The sequence below is a fragment of the Mustelus asterias genome, chromosome 14 (assembly GCF_964213995.1).
Source record: "Mustelus asterias chromosome 14, sMusAst1.hap1.1, whole genome shotgun sequence".
In the NCBI taxonomy this organism is placed as follows: Eukaryota; Metazoa; Chordata; class Chondrichthyes; order Carcharhiniformes; family Triakidae; genus Mustelus; species Mustelus asterias.
The window spans coordinates 83,561,564-83,580,652 of NC_135814.1; the positions used below are offsets into that span (position 1 = coordinate 83,561,564).

A 19,089-nucleotide genomic window follows, 5' to 3' on the forward strand; every position below is an offset into this window, starting at 1 on the left:
CGGTGAATACAGGAGATACAGTGACTGGGGTGGCTACAACTCAACTATCGGATTTTTCAGACACATGAGGGATTTTAGAATATTCATGACAAATATGGTTTTGTTTTTCAAACATATGTGTCAACTGAATAAATATATGTAACTTCACTTCTTTTCTCTCAATTGTTTTGTTCTTGGATTGAATGGGATGGGTAAAGAATACCTGAGTCAATAGCTTTGAAGGTACCTTCAGGATGACAAATTTAGGGTGAATTATGAAGGTCTTCCCATTATACATCCTGTCTCATTATCCATTGATGCTGAATTGAAGTTGAGAACTCGACAGAAATTGCCTCTATGAAGATGACAATTAGATAAACCAATTTCATGACAAGGCAAATCTATGTCACTTATCTAAATGGAGTCAGAAGTTGAGTTTGTGATCAATTCTGCGTCTAAAACACATAAGTTGGAAGCATCCATAGTTAAATAAACAGCTAATGTCTGTACTCTTCTGGGTTTGAGTTTAATTGCAATGAAAGGAGTGATAGCAGTGAGAGCTTTGTGCTTCACATTACCCAATGAAAATTGATTGAAGAAAGCTGCCGTGAATGGTAAAATCTCTGTACATCTGGATTCATGCATATCTGACTCTTTCTTTGCACCAACATTCCCACCAGAATGTCCCATAGAATGATAGAATCATAGTATCCCTACAGTGTAGAAGGAGGCCACTCGGCCATCGAGCCTGATCCACCATTCAATCATTACTGATATTTTTCTCATCCCCATTCTCCTGCCTTTTCCCCATAACCCCTGATCCCCTTATTAATCAAAAACCGATCTATCTCTGTCTCAAAGACACTCAATGACCTGGCCTCCACAGCCTTCTGCGGCAAAGAGTTCCACAGATTCACCACTCTCTGGCTGAAGAAATTCCTCCTCATCTCTGTTTTCATGGATCGTTCCTTTAGCCTGAGGTTGTGCCCTCCGGTTCTAGTTTTTCCTACTAGTGGAAACATCCTCTCCATGTCCACTCTATCCAGGCCTTGCAGTATCCTGTAAGTTTCAATAAGATCCTCCCTCATCCTTCTAAATTCCAACGAGTACAGACCCAGAGTCCTCAACCATTCCTCATACGACAAGCTCTTCATTCCAGGGATCATTCTTGTGAACCTCCTGTGGATTCTTTCCAAGGCCAGCACACCCTTCCTTATATATGGGGCCCAGAACTGCTCACAATACACCAAATGGGGTCTGACCAGAGCCTTATACAGCATCAGAAATACAGCCCTGCTCTTGTATTCTAGCCGTCTTGACATGAATGCTAACATTGTATTTGTCTTCCTAACTGCCGACTGAACCTGCACTTTAACCTTAAGAGGATCTTGAACAAGGGCTCCCAAGTCCCTTTGTGTTTTGTCAGACCACAACATCGAGGATGCCATGTGTCGCAATGATTCTTCTTAGCGATGCAATGGCTGCCTCCACTATGATGCTATTCAGTCCACTCACTTCAAACCATCTGCTTAACCATGTGTCATTGCAGCATGGTTACATCAGTTTGAGGTGCTCTGATGTTAACTCTTTACACCGAATCCCTCCAAGTTTTTATCCCAACTATATGCATCTCCCTACATCCCTCCCTAAAACTTCACAGCATTAGTCTCTGTGGTTCCTTGACCTTTCCCCCTGACCTGGTCCTGACTTCATTTCAAGGTCGAGGATGAACTGCACTCCCTCATCATTCAATAGGTGTGTCTTCCACCTGGCTGGTTGCAGGATTTCTATTTGTTTCTGGTTCTTCCTCTCCATCCATTTCGATGATTCTATTCATAACATTCAGGGCTATGGGCCAAGTGCTGGCAGATGAGATTAGGTAGGAGTTCAGGTGTTTCTAATGTGTCGGTGTGGACTTGATGGGCCAAAGGCCCTCTTTTGCGCCATGTGGTTCTTTGATTCTATCCACATTTGTCTAAGTTTCCATTGGTTCCCTTCCCAAAGAACAGCTTTCCAGTACTCTCTGTCAACATTTCAACGATAGTCATTTAAAGCAAAACTTTGTGACCCTGCCCATTTATTGGCACAGTTCACCTGTGGAAATGTTAGCGCAATATATACTTGGAGCTCTGGTAAAATCCATCAGGTGGGTAGAGATTAACATAATGACCCCATAACCATATGGGGATCACTCAAAATTAATGATTTATTAAAAATGAATGCCCTTCATTGGCGTCTGATATCTTCCATGGAATTTGTTTCATGAGATCTATAAAAACATAATCTTTATTTTCTTCTTCTTCCTTCTGGTCTTTCTCATATTCCTCAGATGCCCATCACAAAGTGAGTGAAATCTGCAGTTTCCACCGGATGCTGAGACTGTGCAGCATACAGCAGGCCACCATGAATCTTGAGGCCTGCTCTGATGAGCATTGCTGGGCTTTGTAGAGCACACGAGGCAGCAGAAGCATTGATACTGAACACAGCAATTTGCACTATCACATTCCGGGTAGCAGCACTTCCTTTGTGTACAAGTTATACATGTTATCAATGTGTTGCATCCTGGAATCATCAACAGATAGAACTTGTTGCCCCAGTGGCCCCCCTTTGTTTTGCCCTGGGCATTCACATGCAGCTCACACAGCAAGTGATGGAGGATGAAGAAATCATGACAGTTGCTAGGAGACCAGACATCAACCTACATAACTTCATGGAATCATAAAATGATTCCAGCAAAAGAAAAGGACATTCGGCAAGTCATGTCCTTGTATACATATTGCAAGAGCAACTCTCCTAGTCTCACTTTGCTGCAATTTTCACTACTGGGCCTGATTTTACCATTTTCATTCTAAGTGCTGGATCTGGGCGCAATTCAGATCTTGGAAATCTGCTTTCAGGTGCCCTGATATGCACTTAGCCTGAAAAAAAATTGTCCGAATTGCGCTGTGGGCGGGGCTTATTGTGCCCGAAACAATCGGAGCTCTGAACTGCGCATGCGCGGTTAGAAAAAATTTGAAAATCGCGCCGCTGTCACATCGCCCCCGGCTTCAAAAAGCGGATGAAACGGCCCGGGAGTGATGGTCCCCACAGACATCATCCCCACCCCTACAACATAACTTTCACCCTTATCCACCCACCCCCACCCGCTACCCAGACCGATCATGACCGTCTGTCCCCTTCCCCCCCCCACCGATCGCCCGCAGAGTGGCAACGGACCCCCCCTGCCCCTGCCCCCCGGCCCCCCCACTGTCACCCTCCCCCTCCCTCCACCTCCCCACACCCAACCAGAGATCCATCTGGCCTCCCTCCCAGTATATTTCACATACTCACAGCCGAGTACTTTGACAGTTTCACTAATTAAGTGCACGTGCACTATTATAGCTGTGGAATCCCTTCTCTCTGCTGTCTGTACTGCAAAATCCACTGAGGTACGTACCCAGGCCTTTATTGAAACTGTAATGAAACATATAGGTGTGTGTACAAATAACCGTTGCTTGATTCAACAACTTTTGCAATTGTGTTTAGCAACAGCCACTTGCGGTAAATTCTAAGAACTGCATTTCCAAGTTTAGAAGATAATTTGGGAAATGGTAATAAGATAATTTCTACTTCTTCTGAACTTGCTGGTGTTGGGGGAAAAAAACAACACTCATGGCAAGTGAAATATAATCTAAGTAGCATTTATAACGGGAATGATCAGAATTAGAAATGTGATGGGATAGAATTAACTCCCCTCTCCCAGAGAAAGTTCAGGCCTCCTCCCCGCCCCCCCCCCCCCCACCAGACAATAATCGGGCCCTCCTCCTCCCTCCCTCCCCGCTCCTTCCCCCGCACCAGACAACGATCTGGCCTCCCTCCTCCCTCCCCCTCCCCCACCAGAGATACATCTGACCCACCTCCCCCTTCCCCCACCAGAAAATGATTGGGCCTCCCTTCTCCCGCGCCCCCCTCACCAGAGAATGATCTGGCCCACCTCCCCCCTCCACGCCACCCCCGTCCCCCCGTCCCCACCCACCCCCCCCGTCCCCACCCACCCACCCCCACCGATCTGAGTCAGAGAGCTGTTGGAAGCTCTGAACTTACCTCTTCAGCAACTGGAGCACCCGAAACAGACCTTTGCCGAGCATGTCTGTTCCGCGCCGAATCTATTCGCGTGAACACGATGGGAAAGGGGGAAGTGCTGGTAAAGTTGGGCGGGCAGTTCATTAATTCAATTTAAATGCATGCAAATGCATTTAAATCACCGTTGCGCCCGTTTCGGGCGCGAATCGGATTGCGCCCATTTTCAGGCCTCGGTAAAGTGGGCATCTGCGCGGATGTGGGCACGGATCGCGTTAATGGCCTCACGCCCGACTTTACCACGTTTTCGCGCCCGAAAACGAGCACGACGCAATGGTAAAATCGGGCCCACTGTTTCAATTTTCTAATTTCCTTTGGAAACCTCAATTGAATCTACTTTGACAACTTGCTCAGGGCAGAGCACTACAGATCATAAACACTGGCTGTTTAAAACTGCTTTTTCTCACATTGCTATTGCTTCTCTTGCCAAGAAGTTGAAATTGGTACCCTCTCGATCATTCTGTCAGTAGGAAACATAGAAATATAAAACATAGGAACTGGAGTAGGCCATTCGGCCCTTCGAGCCTGCTCCACCATTCATTATGATAATGGCTGATCATCCAATTCAATAGCCTGATCCACTTCCCCTCCATTATCCTTTGATACCCTTTGCCCCAAGAGCTATATCTAACTCCTTCTTTAAAACATGCAATGTTTTGGCCTCAAATGCTTTCTGTGGTCCAAAGATGTGCGGGTTAGGTTGATTGGCCAGGTTAAAAAATTGCCCCTTAGAGTCCTGGGATGTGTAGGTTAGAGGGATTAGCGGGTAAAATATGTGGGGTTAGGGCCTGGGTGGGATTGTGGTCGGTGCAGACTCGATGGGCCGAATGGCCTCCTTCTGCACTGTAGGGTTTCTATGATTCTATGATTCTATGAATTCCATAGGCTCACCACTCTCGGAATAAAGAAATTTCTCAGTCCTAAAACGTTTGCCCCGTATCCTTATTCTATGACCCCTGGTTCTGGGCAACCCCACCATCGGGAACACCCTTCCCGCATCTACCCTGTCTAATCCTGCTTGAATTTTATAGGTTATTATGAGATCCCCCTCATTCTTCTAAACTCCAGCGAGTGTAATCCGAACTGATTCAATCTCTCCTCATAAGTCAGTCCTACCATCCCAGGAAACCATCTCTGCACTCACTATTCAGCAAGAACATCCTTCCTTAGGTAAGGATATCAAAATTGCACACAATATTCCAGGTGTGGCCTCACTAAGGCCCTGTATAATTGGAGCAAGACACCCCTGCTCCTGCACTCGAATCCTCTCACTATGAAGGCTAACATGCCATTTGCCTTTACCTCCTGCTGCACCTGCATGCTTACTTTCAGTGACTGATGTACAAGGACACCTAGGTTTCATTGCACATTCCCCTTCATAATTTATAGCCATTCAGGTAATAATCTGCCTTCCTGTTTTTGCTACCAAAGTGGATAACCTCACATTTATCCACATTCACTGCATGCATTTGCCCACTCACTCAGCTTGTCCAAATCACACTGAAGCATCTCTACATCCACCTCACAGCTTAGTCTCCCATCCAGCTTTGTGTCATCTGCAAATTTGGTGATATCATATTTAGTTCACTCATCTAAATCATTAAGCACCAACGAGGAAGGCAACGTACCATTCTGGAGTCTCGTTTGTAGCCACAGAACAGCTATCTTCTCCCTGTACAATTGAATCCTCTATAACTATTGCATTCCCACATTTTTTTCCTCCTCCCCTGTGTAGCAGAGTTAGTCGTGGTGTAATGAATTCAGCTATTGCTGCTTATCCCAGAGAAGTCATTATCCTCAACAGTACTCAAAGCAATATATTTGTTTTGCAGGGGAATGGCCACAGGAGATTATGCACTTCCTGCCTGGATGTCTTGCTCTGCCTGGTGGTCGCCTGTTCCGTTCCTGCCTGGGGAGTCTTTGCCTGCTGTGTGACTGCCTCTCTATACATGCTACCCACAACACTCTCCACCTTGTGGATTGTCCACAGTGTCCCTAGCTGCTGCTCTAGCTGCGAAATCTGGACTTTCAGGAGCTGCAGCTGGATGCACTTCCTGCATGCATGCTGGCCCCAAGCACTGGAAATGCTCATGTCTTCCCACATAGAGCAGGAGGAACACACTACAGCTTTGAGGTCTCTTGTCATGACTTCCCCCTTTAAATTAAATCTTTTGAAGATGCTTAATATCAAGTAATATCAATTACTCTGGGGTCCTTCTTCCTTGGTCCTTGTTTCTACAGAATATAAACCTTACAAACTAAAACCACAAAAATACCTGACGAATATAAACAATAAAAATAATAGATAAATACTTACCCAACATTACCCACTACTTACCAGTCAGTTCTCTCTCTTGCAACCTCTACTGCTGCAGCAGGACAAAACAACACTGAAGACTTAAGAAGTTATAATGCAAAAAAAAGCAAAAGCACCTCTTTCCCCATTGCACCAATACCCACACTCACTCTGACTGTGTCTCACCTATAATATGCTCTCTCCCACTGCTTGTGTGCAAAGCTCACCATTTCTTTCTATTCCGTAAGTCTAGTTTTTGATTTTGAACAGCTCTACCTAATCTCTTCTCAACCTTCTCTTCTCCAAGGAGAATATTCTGAGCTTCTTCAATCTACACAAAGTTCCTCTTTCCAGGAAAAATGCCCCACCTTAAAGTGTGGCGACCAGAAATTTACACAATACTCTGCTTGAGGGTAGAGTGGGTTTTTATACAGGTTCATCATAACTTCCTTGTTTTTATTCTTAATGCTTCTGTTTATAAAGCCTAGGAAGCCAATGTGCATTCCTAATCACCTTCTTAACCTGCCCTGCCACTTTCAATGATGTGTACCCTTCCTTCTCCTTCTGTGGCCTCTTGTAATTTATATTATTTATTTTATGGTGCCTTTACATGTTCTTCCTACCAAAGACAATCATTTCAAAATTCTCTGCATTAAATTTCAACTACCATGTGTCTGTCCATTCCACCAGCCTGTCTAGGCCATTTGAAATTTAACACTATGCTTCTCACAACTCACAATATTCCACTTCTATGTCTATTTTCAAATTATGTTCAGTATATCAAAGTCAGGCTCATTAACATAAGAAAGTCTAAAATGGAACACCACTATATATCTTCCGACAGTATGAGAGAGAACTGCCCAACAGCACTCCTTGTTCCCGATCACCCAGTCAACTTTGTGTCCATGATGTGTCCACTGTCCCTTTCATTCCATGAGGTTCAAGTTTGCTCAAGGTCTGGTTCAATCTAAATGAAAATAATGAACAATAGAATATAAAATCAGGGATGGAGTATTAAAATACAAAAATACTAATTGGTGTCCCTGCACAATACTTGCTAAAATATTTCTCTTTTATTCACATACATCGTCACATTAATGTTACCTTAATTTAGTTGGACAAAAGCAGGGAGATGGATCAATTTTTTTGTTCATTTGTGGGACATGGGCATTGTTGACTGGCTAGCATTTATTGTCCATAACTAGTTGCCGTTGAGAAGGTGATGGTGAGCTGCTGCCTTCTTGAATCGCTGCAGTCCATGTGCTGTGGGTTGGCCCACAATGTCGTTCGGGAGAGAATTCCAGGACTTTGACCCAGCGACTGCAAAGGAACGGCGATATATTTCCAAGTCAGGATGGTGAGCGAAACTTGCAGGTGGTGGTCTTCCCATGTATCTGTTGCCCTTGCCCTTCTAGATGGAAGTGATTGTGTTTTAGGAAGGTGCTGTCTAAGGATCGTTGGTGATTTTCTGCAGTGCATATTGTACATAGTTGTACTGTGGCAGTGTGGCCATTTTAAGGGTCATTCCCTGAGGGCCACATGGTCAGGACAGAACCTATGGAGTGTCAAGGTGGGAATTTAAAATTGTGCTCAGACAGCCAATGATCCCTTCACCCCATGGCCCTCAATTTTGCTGACAAGTTTGTTATGTGGAATGTTTTCAATGACAACCGCAAACAATGAAAAATATCATTGGAGATGGAGTCTGAAAATACAAAAGTAGTCATTATCAGGATGAGCAACGCAGTTAGTGCAGGTTTTACTTTTTCTCTTTTGCTTCATTTAGAAACCGAGCTCGCTGGGTAGATTTTGGAAATAACTTTTTGAAAATGGATTTTGTAGCCATTGCTGTTTGAAAACGGTTAGAATGTGGAAAGCACGATGGACTCTCCCTCTTTGTTTTCACACCTCAATGAAAATGAAGTGAAAGCAAAGTGAAGAGAATCAGTGACATGTCAAGCAACATGTCAAGTGATGTGTTTTGTTCTCTTTTTGCTGATGTTCAGTGCCAAATCATTTGAATAACAAGAGAATAGAGTCGAGTGGTCATTTTGTACAGCATATATATACCACACTGTAGAGCATGTTGCTGTGTTAAATCAGTTACTCATCTAACTGTGAGCTCAACATGGCAAAGGCAAGAAGCAGTCTGATTTTGTACAGGATGTGAGAGTTCTTGAATACTCTCGCTAGATTCTCAAGCTTATTCATTTCTCTTGTCTCTTTCCACAGATTATCTTTTACGAGGACAGGAACTTCCAGGGTCGGCACTATGAGTGCAGCACTGACTGTGCTGACCTGTCCCCTTACTTCAATCGCTGTAACTCCATGCGTGTCATGAGTGACTGGTGGGTGATGTATGAGAGACCCAATTACATGGGATACCAGTATGTTCTGAGCAGGGGAGAATATCCTGACTACCAGCGCTGGATGGGATTCAATGACAGCATCGGCTCATGTCGCTCCTACCCATATGTAAGTTCGCTGTTTACATATTCTGCTCAGATTGTGCGAAGTATCTAAGTTGCGGAGTTATCCTGTTTGTCATATTTGACATTTGTTAAAACAGTAAAGATATACAGCTGAAATTTAAAGGTATAAATCTGTATTGGTAGGATTGGAATTCATTGCTCCTTGAACATTGGGTCAAGTAATTTTTCAGGCATTGCTGTTGGCCACCTAAAACAGGGTTAGATTATTTAAAATATAAATGAGATGCCTAAGACCCAGCGCTAGGTGCCCTGGGAGAAGTTTGATTGAGATGGATTCTTACGTGGCTGCAGTGTCCCAAGCAGAGACCACCCAGAAATAGTTTTTATGAAAAGGCTTCCTGTTGTCCTCTGGAGTGTTGGGGGTGATTGTTTGACTCCACAGTCATTGTGATCACAGCCTCTCCAAGCACTTCATATCCCCCATCCCCAGCGTCCGCTCAAATCCATTGCTGTGCCCCTCAAATGTGTAAACTGCCTCTGGAGGGTATTTGTGCATCAACTGTTAATGAGTGCTGATGCTGAATTTGGGCCTTAGATTGGCACGTAGCTGCCTCCAAGTCTGGGAACTAAAATGAGAAAAGATCGGTTTCTGCCTCATAAACACCATTAATTTAAGATTATTGTCCTGTCTGCCACCGGGTTCGTCTGGTCCCTCTGAAAGTCAGTGGAATTTTGGATGGCTCCCTATTCTGGGTTCAGATATTTGACTATGGTTGGATAAGATATTTGACTATGGTTGGATAAGATATTTTAACAGAATTGCTAGCAGAGGAACAGGTCGCACAGTACAATAATCCATCCTGGCATGCCTTTGCAGTGGTCTATGCTCCACACAAATAGCCCCCATCTCTCTGTGTCAAAAAATATCAGCATACCTTGTATTCATTTTACCCTCATGCACTGACCTAGCTTCATGGAGTCACAGACTAATATAGTGCAGAAAAGGCCCTTCAGCCAATCGAGCCTGCTCAATATCTAACATGAAATGCATGCTAATCCCATTTAACTGCACTCCTCCCATATCCTTGAATATTATGATATTTCAACTGCTCATCCAAATATTTTTTAAAGGTTGTAAGGTTTCTGGCCTCCCATTCCACAAACCTCTGAACCCTTAAATAAAATGTTCAAAATTTTTCTTCACAATTTTAACACCATGGGTGGGATTTTATGGCTTTGCTCATCCCAAAGCCGTAAAATCCCTCCAAGGTCAACAGGCCTTCCCACTGTCCGCCCCTCGCCCGCTCCGATTCCCATGACGGGCAGGGAGGTAAAATTCCAGCGTATATTTCCTCTGTAAGTTGTTCAATTGAAATATTCTGCACATCCCCAACTTCTTCTTATGCTCATCAGAAAGCTGTTATAACTCATAATGTACTGATTCCACACACAGCTCAGGACATCGAGGTTGTCAGCTAGTGTGAACTCTCATTTGCACATCACACACACTGAGGGACAAGTTAAAATTAATCTGAAGGAAAGAAGTAAAGCAGATATTTTCCCTGATATTAAGAAATCTCCTGTCTGTAAGGCCCTGTATAAATTTGCAGTGATCAATATTTCTTTTTTAACATTCCTTCGCTGTCACTGGGTGAAGAACCTTGACTTCCCTCCCTGAAGGCATTGTGGGTCAACCCACAGCATGTGGACTGCAGCGTTTCAGTTTGGCAGCTCACCACCATCTTCTCAAGGGCAACTAGGGATGGGCAATAAACGTTGGCCAGCCAGAAACGCCCATGTCCCATGGCTGAATAAAAAAATACATGCACATCGGTAATCAGGTGAGGATTTATTCCACAGGCCCTGTAATTGTTATTACGTTCCTCAACTGTTCCCTTCTAACCTTCGCTGAGCAAAAACTGACAGCCAAGTTCCGCACACATGAGGACGGCCTCAACCGGGATCTTGGATTCATGTCACACTATCTGTACCCTCCACGACTTGCCTGGCTGGAGACAATACACATCTCTTTAACCTGTGCTTAATCCTCTCTCCACTCACATTGTCTGTATTTTTAAGACTTGATTACCTGTAAATACTCGCATTCCAACCATTATCTTGTAAATTGAGTTTGTATCTATATATGCCCTGTTTGTGAACACAACTCTCACTCATCTGATGAAGGGGCAGAGCTCCGAAAGCTTATGGCTTGTGGCTTGTGCTACCAAATAAACCTGTTGGACTTTAACCTGGTGTTGTGAGACTTTTTACCCTTCTAACCTAACAGTTCCTTTATTACATGGTTCAAATGAATAATTGATTCTTTCTTCACAAATTTGCTTTTATTTCTATTCCAGCACTGAGGTGGAAACTACAAAATGAGGATTTACGAGAGGCCTGACTTTGGGGGACAGATGATGGAATTCATGGATGACTGTCCCTCTGTCTACGATCGTTTCCGTTACCGTGACATTAACTCCTGCCACGTGATGGACGGTTACTGGATCTTCTATGAACAGCCCAACTACAGAGGCCGACAGTACTTCATGAGACCCGGTGAATACAGGAGATACAGTGACTGGGGCGGCTTCAACTCAACTGTCGGATCTTTCAGACGCATGATGTATTATTAGAATATTCATGACCAGCATGGTTTCGTTTGGCACCAAAACCAGATGGTGCACAATGCTTGTGTGTGCACTATAGAAAGGCTAATGTAGTTACCAAGATAGATTCATATCCTATTCCTCGAATGCAAGACAGTATTGAAAAAGTGGGATAAGCAACCTTTATTACCAAACTCAAATTACTTAAAGAATACTGGCAAGTACCTTTATCAGAAAGAGCGAATGAAGTTTTGGCTTTTGTGATGCCAGATGGTCTCCATCAGTTTAGAGTCATGCTGTGTAAAATGAAGAATGCGTCAGCAACATTGTGAAGACTAACCAACAAGGCTATTTCTGGACTATCTAATTGTGCAGTACATACAGACGATCTGGTGGTTTCCAGTTAGATGTGAAAGGAGCATTTGGAATGTTTAAAGGAATTGTTTACTACAGGAGGCAGGATTGGTTGTAAACTTGGCTAAAAGTGAATTTTCAAAAACCCAAGTCACATTCTTAGGCAGTACGATTGGACATGAATAGATAGCCCCATAGAATGTGAAAACAAAAGTTATTGGGCAGTTCCCAATATCGGCAACAAGAGAAGTTCTGAGATGCCTAGGCATGAGTGGTTTCTACAGGAAATTTGTGTCAAATTTTAGCGGTGTGGTTGCTCCACTGATTGAACTGCTGAATAAACGCAGAAATATTCAGTGGATGTCTGAGTGTCAGAAGGCAGTTGACAATCTGAAAACTGTGTGAACCACCACACCAGTTTTGGAGACACTGAATTATGCAAAGCAATTCAGAGTGGCTATTGATACAAGTGATGTGGGCGTTGGTGCGGTACTGTTACAGGAAGACGATGGAAGGATAGAAAGGCCTATTAGTTATTTTTTCCAGGAAATTAAATATTTATCAAAAGAGATATACAACCACTGAGAAGGAGACATGAGTTTGGTATCTGCCTTGCAACATTTTAACATTTACGTTGCCAGCAATTCATCAGAGACAATTGCCTACACTGACCATAATCCATTGAAGTTTCTGGAGAAGTTTAAAGGTAAATATGCAAGACTGTTTAGATGGAGCTTATTAGAATCATAGAATAGAATCATAGAATCCCTACAGTGCAGAAGGAGGCCATTTGGCCCATCAAGTCTGCACCGACAACAATCCCACCCCAGGCCCTATCCCCATTGATATTGATATAGCTGTTTAATATGAAGACTGTAAAAGTGGCAGGAAGAGAGAATGTGACTGTTTTATCATGACTTTGATTTGAAAGAAGGTGGAAGTGTTCAATGTTGGAAAAGAAAGACTGAACTGGACCATACTAATGTTTAACTTTGCATGCTTAGATGGAATACGATATATATCTTATAGAGTAAAATTGGAGGTTTGGAAAAATGAAGGCATTTGTTCATATTGTTGGTTCTTTTTTTAAGGGGAAGTGTGATGTGACTGTGCTATTAATATAGTTTACATTTAAGGGAGGACTGCTTTAAAATTAACTCTTTTGTTACAAATAGTCAGATCGTCTGGAGGAATACAGCAGATGCTGGAATGCAGGACATTTACTCATTTTAGCCATGCAAGTGTTTATTTAGCAGGAGGCTTTGACCACCAAAGAAGAAGACCCTTGAGCTGTTTTCTTGATTAAAGTAATGGAAAGATGAGCTTGGTATATAGGGTCATATAGTCATGTGATTCTAGAAATGGGAGGAGCTAGGTTTGTAGCTGAAAGAAACAGCTTTTTCTTTTCAGTTGCTGGAGAGAGCTCTTTAAAGATAACAGCCTAAAAAACTCTCTCTCTCTCTCTCTCTCTCCAGAATTTCTCAGGAAGCACCAAAGCTGTTAACAAAGGTTAAAGTAAACATGCCTGGACTTGCTAACAATTTTAAAAGTGGGGTTTAAGGCCATGAGAGAAATATTGCTCAATTGGAATTGAATAGGAATAAGTTAGAAATTAAGAGTTTGTTTCTTTTCATGTTTAAAGGTTGTTCAATGGTTAAGGGTTAAACTGTTTCATTTTGTTAGAGGTATATTTAAATTGTGTTATGAATAAAGCTTGGTTTGATAAAAAGATCCCTAATTTGTCAGTGGAATCACTCCTGAAGCGAAGCACCCTTTCCTCACATTTTTGCCAAAATAAAAAATTGTTGGGATCTAGTCTGGCTTCATAATATAGTTTGTCGGCTCTGATCTAGCTCCCTAACAACGTATAGAGTTACATGGTAAGGGACCCGGAGAGAACACCCAGGAAGCAATCTACCTATATGGCAGAAGCACCATGTATTCTAGTAACATTGGATATGTAAATAGTTAAAGACTAACAATAAATGGCTCATGTTTATACATTCAAGTCTCAATTCGTCATCTTTCAGACAGCGAAGGAAAGCAAATCACAACACCATCTATCCTAAAGTAAATTGAATGTTTAGATCTCGTCTTGAACATAGATAAACGATGAACAGGGGATGGAAGGTGCTGTCTTGTCAGGCTGAACAACAATGACGGAAGAATGATTCATGCTAAATGGCCCAAATATTTTCTTCTCTGGATATTCAAACTTGCGATGGGCTAATCCCTATTGTTCAGGAACTTCCAAAAAATGTTGGACTTTACCTTAGAGTTGTAGACTGGACAAATCCATTCAACTTATCTGGATAGTTATTCAGGAGATGTTAGAAAGTTTAAAATTATTTTAACATCTGGAGCACTCCAAAACCAACCCTCCGTCCCCTCGTTCAACAACTCCCTACCCAATTGACTGCCCTCCCCCAACCAAATTTGACTACCCTTCCAAACCTGCAACTATATTATCCCTGACACCTAATTGTAATCTCCCCCACCTACGTTCATCAGACTCAGTTGCACTCCCAAAAATGATTTATGCACATGTACCTTTAGATTTCTCTGCTCCTTTAGAACTGTCACCTTTATTTAATATTACCTAACCATGTAATTCCTACTTCCTATCCCTTTTCTGCAATAAACTTCATTTTCCATGTGCCTGTACACTCCCTCAGCTTGGCGAAAGTCATTTGAAGTTGAATACTGTCCCTTTGACAGTTCACAATATTCCTAAGTTTTGTGTCACCGCTAATTTTCAAATTGTGCTCTGTACATCAAGGTCTAGGTCAAAAAATCAATGATATAACATTAGCCACCAGGGAACACCACTATATATCACCGTCCAATGTGAAAAAGAACTCCTTTGTTTCCTATCATATAGCCTCTGCCCCTTTCAGCACATGGTCTTCGAATTTGCTGACAAGTTTGTTATGTGGTACTTGGTCAATGAAAATAATGAAAAATAGAAAGTAAAATTAGAGGTGGAGTTTTTACGCACAAAAATTATAATTGATATCACTGTATATTACTGACAAAACTCTTCCATTGTCATTCATGGATCACATAGATGTTCATCTTATTTTAATTGGATGTAACAGAGCAGCAAATCCATGCGTCTATGTACCATTACAGGAAATAGTAAGCCAAACCAACAAAGCAAATATTGGAGGTTTTGCTTTTTCTCTTTTGGGTCATTTAGAAACCGAGCTCGCTGGGTGGATTTTGGAAATAAGTTTTTGAAAATGGATTTTGTAACCATTGCTGTTTGAAAACAGTTAGAATGTGGAAAGCACGATGGACACTCCCTCTTTGTTTTCACACCTCAATGAAAATGAAGTGAAAGCAAAGTGAAGAGAATCAGTGACATGTCAAGCAACATGTCAAGTGATGTGTTTTGTTCAGTTGGAGACTTGGGCGGAGAGATGGTGGATGGAGTTTAATCCGGACAAATGTGAGGTAATGCATTTTGGAAGGTAGGAAATATACAGCAAATGGCAGAACCCTTAGGAGTATTGATAGGCAAAGGGATCTGGGTGTACAGGTACACAGGTCACTGAAAGTGGCAATGCAGGTGGAGAAGGTAGTCAAGAAGGCATACGGCATGCTTGCCTTCATCGGCCGGGGCATTGAGTTTAAAAATTGGCAAGTCATGTTGCAGCTTTATAGAACCTTAGTTAGGCCGCACTTGGAATATAGTGTTCAATTCTGGTCGCCACACTACGAGAAGGATGTGGAGGCTTTGGAGAGGGTACAGAAAAAATTTACCAGGATGTTGCCTGGTATGGAAGGCATTAGCTATGAGGAGAGGTTGGAGAAACTTGGTTTGTGCTCACTGAAGCAATGGAGGTTGAGGGGTTACCTGATAGAAGTCTACAAGATTATGAGAGGCATGGACAGAGTGGATAGTCAGAAGCTTTTTCCCAGGGTGGAAGCGTCAATTACTAGGGGGCACAGGTTTAAGGTGCGAGGGGCAAGGTTTAAAGGAGATGCACGAGGCAGTTTTTTTGCACAGAGGGTAGTGGGTGCCTGGAACTCGTTGCCGGGGGAGGTAGTGGAAGCGGATACAGTGGTGACTTTTAAGGGGTGTCTTGACAAGTTCATGAATAGGATGTGAATAGAGGGATATGGTCCCCGGAAGGGTAGGGGGTTTTAGTTAAGTCGGGCGGCATGGTCGGTGCAGGCTTGGAGGGCCGAAGGGCCTGTTCCTGTGCTGTAATTTTCTTTGTTCTTTGTTCTCTTTTTGCTGACGTTCAGCACCAAATCATTTGAATAACAAGAGATCAGAATCATGCGGTCATTTTGTGCAGCATATATATACCACACTGTACAGCATGTTGCTGTGTTAAATCAGTTACTCATCTAACTGTGAGCTCAACATGGCAAAGGTAAGAAGCAGTCTGATTTTGTACAGGATGTGAAAATTCTTGATCACTCTCGCTAGATTCTCAAGCTTCCTCATTTCTCTTGTCTCTTTCCACAGATTATCTTTTACGAGGACAGGAACTTCCAGGGTCGGAACTATGAGTGCAGCAGTGACTGTGCTGACCTGTCCCCTTACTTCAGTCGCTGTAATTCTATGCGTGTCATGAGTGACTGGTGGGTGGTGTATGAGAGACCCAATTACATGGGATACCAGTATGTTCTGACCAGGAGAGAATATCCTGACTACCAGCGCTGGATGGGATTCAATGACAGCATCGGCTCATGTCGCTCCTACCCATACGTACGTTGGCTGTTTACATATTCTGCTCAGATTGAGGGCGAGGAAATGTTCATTGTACAAAGTAGTTAACTTTAGGGAATTGTCCTGTTTGTCACTTGTGACATTTGTAATAACAGTAAAGATATACAGCAGAGTTTTAAAGGTTTTAATGAGCATTGGAACTCATTGTTCCTCAAAATTGGGTCAAGGCATTTTTTAGGCAGTGGGAATCCAGAACCACCCCCATGTAGTCATATCCTGCCCTCAGCAAGGTGCATGTCAACAATGAGCGTGATCACAACATCTTGGGAAAGGAAGAAAATCATTCACACATTCCCGAGTGCGCATTGTCCAGTTGTCAATGGCAAACTACCATCTCATGGACATGCCCGACATGAATATAATACAAAGGTTAATAATTCCTTGATCTACAAGGAGAAGATATTGTTAATGTGAAGCCAAAAAATAATAACCTGACATTTATTTATAGTAAGCAGCCTCCTGTCTGCATGGGTGTTGTATTTAGTGTGTTCAGTATTTCTGTTTTAACTGAAAGCTATTATTCAAAAGTTGCCACTGGTAATCACAGAAGTCACAGGTCCTGTTCATGTTGCCTCAGCTAATTCTTATTGTTATAAGATGGTCCCTTCAAACACATTTTTATTACCTCTTTCAGATGTGTAATTAATACTAGCATGACAAATATGTTTTTATCTCTATTCCAGTACTGAGGTGGAAACTACAGAATGAGGATTTACAAGAGGCCTGACTTTGGGGAACAGATGATGGAATTCATGGATCACTGTCCCTCTGTCTACGATCGTTTCCGTTACCGTGACATTCATTCCTGCCAAGTGATGGACGGTTACTGGATCTTCTATGAACATCCCAACTACAGAGGCCGACAGTACTTCATGAGACCCGGTGAATACAGGAGATACAGTGACTGGGGCGGCTTCAACTCAACTATCGGATCTTTCAGACGCATGATGTATTATTAAAATATTCATGACAAATATGGTTTTGTTTTTCTAACACGCGTCAGCAGAATAGGTATACATAACCTCACTCCTTTTTCTCTCAATTGATTTGTGTTTGGATTGTCAGGGAAGTTTTCTGTACAGTTCAAATGTTGATTGGGATGGATAAATAATGGTAAATGGGTACAATAACTTCTGCACATGCTCAGGTAGAGAACAGTTTAGTTTAGTTTATTTATTAGTGTCACAAATAGGCTTACATTAACACTGCAATGAAGTTACTGTGAAAATCCCCTAGTCGTCACACTCTGGTGCCTGTTCGGATACACTGCGGGAGAACTTAGCATGGCCAATGTACCTAATCAGCACATCTTCTGGACTGTGGGAGGAAACTGGAGCACCCAGAGGTGACCCATGCAGATATGGGGAGAACGTGCAGACTTCGCACAGACAGTGACCCAAGCCAGGAATCGAACCCGGGTTCCTGGCGCTGTTAAGAGGCACTGTGCCACCATGCCACCCTTATTAGGGCATATATGGGATGGTCTTCCCATTATACACCCTCGCCGGGATTTTACTGGCCCGCCCACCATGGGAATCGGAGCGGATGTGGTGCAGACAATGGGAAGATCCGTTGTTCTCGGGCGGGATTTTCTGGTCTCGGGATGAACGAGGTCGGAAAATCCCGTTCCTGCCTCACTTTCCATTTCTGTGAAAATTCCTCACAAATTATATCCATGACCTGGACCACTTGATAATCAAATTTCATCAGAATGCAAATACACCTCTCTATGAAATGGGACTGCCCATGGGATCAGGAACTCTGATCCTCCCAGTTTCTGAATCTGATGCATGGAAGCCAAACAATACAGTTGTTAAATTTGTTTAATCACACTGTGAGGGCAGAAAGCATTGAAAGTTTCAACCTCTTTATGAACACATGAGAAACTGATGAAAAAAGCTTTACTGAATATTAAGAGCTTAATGCACGTGGTATCATGCGCCCTTTGACCTTTTCTTTGTTCGGCCATTTTCACCAATATGTCCAAGTCCAAGACCTTTTCTGGTGTTAACATCTTTGGTCCCAGCTCATCATTACAAATCTGTACCTCGAAACCCAGTCAAGCCCTGGCTTGTTCTCCATGTGATAGAAAAAAAATCAGTTAAATTGAGAAAACAATGGGTTTGAGACGAACAAAATAATTGTGAAGTAAATGGATTGTAACTGAATGTTTGCCATTGGTGTTTGCAGTGTCTGTCAGGTGGGATTCACTCACCTGAAAGATGCTAATAAGCTCATTTACAGCAACCGGCCAGCCAGCCCCGCTGTTCCGAGACAGGGTGGTCATTATTAAAGAGTGCGCTCGGAGACAGGCTTCCCCACCACAAAAAATGAAATTGTGCCCCCCCACATTGACCAGGGAGCATTACAAACCCCTTACCAAAGAAGAGCGTCCACCCCCCACTGACACAATTAACAGGTAATTCCCCCCACACCACGCAGGCAGGAGGATGACTGACCCAACCCCCCCCTTCCCCCTCAGACACCCCCACTCAGGTCCCCTTCCCCCCAAACACCCTATTCAATCCCCCTTCCTAGGGCAGCACCCTCTGGCCCCAC

At 43.0% G+C, this 19,089-nt stretch overlaps 2 pseudogenes; both read left to right on the forward strand.

Annotated features, from left to right (window-relative positions):
- Positions 1–233: 233 nt before the first annotated feature.
- LOC144503809 (gamma-crystallin S-1-like) lies at positions 234–11,459 on the forward strand (annotated as a pseudogene).
- Positions 11,460–16,162: 4,703 nt separating this feature from the next.
- LOC144503970 (gamma-crystallin S-1 pseudogene) lies at positions 16,163–17,489 on the forward strand (annotated as a pseudogene).
- The last annotated feature ends 1,600 nt before the right edge of the window (positions 17,490–19,089 follow it).